The 3,996-nt window shown below is 43.6% G+C and overlaps 1 non-coding gene across 1 annotated transcript; it reads left to right on the top strand.

Annotated features, from left to right (window-relative positions):
- Positions 1-3,360: 3,360 nt before the first annotated feature.
- On the top strand, positions 3,361-3,467 carry LOC112085614. The gene has a single exon (XR_002898915.1). It is a non-coding gene; the product is annotated as a small nucleolar RNA R71 (small nucleolar RNA).
- The last annotated feature ends 529 nt before the right edge of the window (positions 3,468-3,996 follow it).

The raw sequence follows: 3,996 nt of genomic DNA on the forward strand, positions 1-3,996 counted from the left end.
TTGAGCAGAATCAAGGGTCCTACTGGCATAGTAGATCACATGAAGTTTTCTGTCCTTCCTCTGGCCAAGCACAGCTCCAACTGCATAGTCTGAAGCATCTGTCATCACTTCAAAGGGCAATGACCAATCAGGGGCCTGAACAATTGGTGCACTGATCAAGGCCTCGTTGATCTTCTTGAAAGCTTCCTCACACTCAGCATCAAAGACAAATTCAACCTCTTTGCACAACAGCCTTGTCAAAGGCCTAGCTATTCTTGAGAAGTCTTTGATGAACCTCCTGTAGAACCCTGCATGCCCAAGGAAGCTTCTTATCCCCTTGACTGAATTTTGAGCTTGCAGATTCACCATCACTTCCACCTTTGCTCTGTCCACTTCTATTCCAGCTTCTGAGACCTTTTGCCCCAACACTATTCCCTCTTGACCCATGAAGTGACATTTTTCCCAATTTAACACCAAGCTGTGCTCCTCACTTCTATCCAGGACCTGAGAAAGATTAGACAAACAAAAAGAGAAAGAGTATCCATAGACGGAGAAGTCATCCATGAAGACTTATACTTTCTCCTCAATCAGATCCGAAAAAATAGACATCATACAACGCTAGAAAGTAGCAGGAGCATTGCACAACCCAAATGGCATGCGCCTATAAGCAAATGTCCCATAGGGACAGGTGAATGTACTCTTCTCTTGGTCTCTTTGATCTATGGGGATTTGAAAGAATCCAGAGTAACCATCTAGAATACAAAAGAAGGGATGGTTTGCAAGCCTCTCTAGCATTTGGTCAATAAAGGGTAAAGGCAAATGGTCTTTCCTAGAGGCTGCATTGAGCTTTCTATAATCTATACACATCCTATGTCCAGTTATAGTCCTAGTAGCAATCAGTTCATCCTTCTCATTCTTTATCACTGTCATTCCCCCTTCTTGGGCACCACATGTACTGGTGAAACCCATCTAGTGTCTGAGATTGGATAAATTATCCCAGCCTCTAGAAATTTGAGAATCTCTTTCTTCACTACCTCTTTTAAGTTGGGATTGAGACGACTTTGGTGCTCTATGGATGACATAGATTCCTCTTCTAGGTGAATCCTATGAGTGCACAGGGAGGGTGAGATACCCTTTATGTCATCTAGAGAGTATCCAATGGCTCTCCTATGTTTCCTCAACTCTTCTAATAACTTATGCTCTTGGTCCTCTAACAGCCTATCATTGATAATGACAGGATAAGACTCATTGAGACCTAAGAAAGCATACCTGAGCCCCTTGGGAAGAGGTTTGAGTTAGAGTCATCCCAATCATAACTGAAGCTGTCTTGCTCACACGGCTCAGCTTCCTCCTCCACTTTAGAATCCACGGCCATGATTCTCTGAACCGCTCCTTGGCTTGTGTTTGAGCCGCTGATATCCAAGACCTCAGGGCCACTTTGTTCCAATTCCAAAAACCTTGCCTCAGGACCAAGTTCTCTTGCATTGTCCAAAAACAGCTTGTACCCTTCACTCTCCTCTGCTAAGAACCCATGGTCTCCTTGTTCTTTGGTTAAAGAAACTTGAAGAGGATCATCAGTATTCATTTACTCAAGCAACTCATCAGCCAGTTGATCCAAGGTCTCTACATAGAAGCATTGTCCTTCTATGGTGGGCTTCTTCATCATATCCTTGATATCAAACTTCAGCTTTTCTTTACCAAGTTGTAGCTCAATGATGCCACCTCTTACATCAATGATTGCTCCTGCTGTGGCCAAGAATGGCCTGCCCAAAATCAGTGGATCAACAGGTTCTTTACCCATCTCTAGAACAACAAAATCTGTAGGCACTTCAAAACCACCTATCTTGACTGGTAAGTCCTCTAACATCCCAACAGGTAACCTTACAGATCTATCAGCTAGGACAAAAGAGATTCTAGCAGGTTTGAACACTCTGTATCCAAGATTTCTTGCTATAGAGTATGTCATTAAACTGACATATGCACCCAAGTCACAAAGGCAACCAGCAAACATTAAGGGACCTATAGCACAAGGGAGAGTAAAGCTCCCTGGATCAGATAGCTTCCTTGGGACTGAACTTCTCTGAATTATGGCACTGCAATCATGGCTTAGCACCACCATACCCTGTATCTCTTTGGTCTTGTTCAAGATAGCATCCTTTAGAAACTTTCCCAGCTTAGGCATCATCAGAAATGCTTCAATGAGAGTCATTGTAAGAGGTGTCTCATTAAGAGTCTTCTCAAAGAGTGCCCTTGCTTTATCTAAAATCTGCTTCTTGAATCTTCCTGGATATGGGAGCTTAGGTTGATAGGGAGGTGGTGGAACATAAGGCTTTTCTGGTTCTGATGGCTTTTCCACCTCTTTGTTGTTCCCTTTCTTTGATCTTTCCGCTTCTTGATCATCCCTTGGGGCTGCCTCCCTACCTATTTGATCAATGTCCTCAATGATCACATTGTTATTCTCTATACCTGGTAGCTCTTTGCCACTTCTCAATGTAATGGCTTTAGCATACTCCTTTGGGTTTGGTTCAGGCTTACCAGGTAAACCACCTTGGCTTCTTGAAGTGGATGCCTGATTCTATTTCAGCTCCTTGATGTCTTTCTGCATAGATGCATACTGACTTGCAAACATTTGTTGACCATGCAGTAGCTGTCGTAGAATCCCAACCATGTCCGGCCCATTCTGTTGTTGCTGGTGAACCGGTGCTGACTGGAACTGATGCTGAACCGGCGCCTGCTGCTGAAACTATAGTGGACAGAACTCTGGTGGTGCCTTTGGCTGCTGCTGTGAACTGAAACCAGAACCCTGAAGTGGTTGCTGATGCTGACTGTAACCCTGATTCTGAACAAATTGATTCTTTGGTTGGAAAAATCCTTGAAAGTTAGTTCTCAGGAACAATTTTCTGTGGAGCTTGGGAGGTAGGGTAGACTTGGTCTTGTGGGTTTGCTACATTGGGATTCCTGTAAGAGAGGTTCTGATTGGCATTGGCACACTGGTATCTTTGGAACCTCTGTTTCCCAATATAGTTTAGCTCGTCCTGAGTAAGACCCTCTTCACTGATGTTCTCAAAGCAATTAGAAGGTTCCTCATACTCCCTTACAAAGTGCATTGGCTTTTGAGTGGCCAATAACACCTTGTCCAACTTGCTTTCAAGTGTTTCAAAGTCCTTCTCATACCTTTGATCCCTGCTTGAACTCTTACTCCTATTGGCTCTATCAAAGTCTTCTCCATATGTATGATTGTTCACTGCTAAGTTCTCAACCAGCTCTAAAGCAGCATGTATCTCCTTCCCCAGAAAGTTTCCATTTGATGAAGTGTCCAGCTGGTTCCTAATCTTGGGAAGAGCCCCTATATAAAGTGTGCTGAGAAGAGATGCCTCACTAAATCCATGGTGTGGGCATTGGTTAGTGTAGCTCCTGAATCTCTCATATGCTTCACCAAAACTCTCATTGCTATGTTGAGTGAAGCTGGAGATTTGGTTTCTTAGCTTTGCTGTTCTGGAAGTTGAGAAGAACTTTGACAGAAATGCTTGCTTGCAATTCTCCCAGGTCTGAATGAATCCTATTGGAAGATTCTTCTCCCATTGGTGTGCTTTGTCACCAAGACTGAAGGGGAATAATGTGAGCTTGAAGCTGTCTTCAGATAATCCATTTATCTTTGTCAAGTCACAAACTTTATCAAATTGGTCCAGGTGTTCCAAAGGATCTTTCATTGGCAATCCATGGAACTTGGAGTTTTGGACCATATTCAGCAAAGATGCCTTGACTTCAAAATTGTTGTTTTGCACCGGTGGTGCTTGAATCCCTGCTCCATACTGATGAGCATTGGCCCTGTAAATTTCCCCAACAAACACAGGTGGAGGATCATGTCTCCTTTGAGCTTAATGCTGAGGAATGTAGTGAGCCTGTTGCTCATTCCTATGAGCCTGCTGCTGATTCTGCTGAGCTTGCCTCTCATTCCTTTGTGCCATGTTGATATTGACAAAGGCTTGTTGCTCATTTCTGTCAGCTTGAGCCTGA

The sequence above is a fragment of the Eutrema salsugineum genome, unplaced genomic scaffold (assembly GCF_000478725.1).
Source record: "Eutrema salsugineum unplaced genomic scaffold, Eutsalg1_0 scaffold_3, whole genome shotgun sequence".
Classification (NCBI taxonomy): domain Eukaryota; kingdom Viridiplantae; phylum Streptophyta; class Magnoliopsida; order Brassicales; family Brassicaceae; genus Eutrema; species Eutrema salsugineum.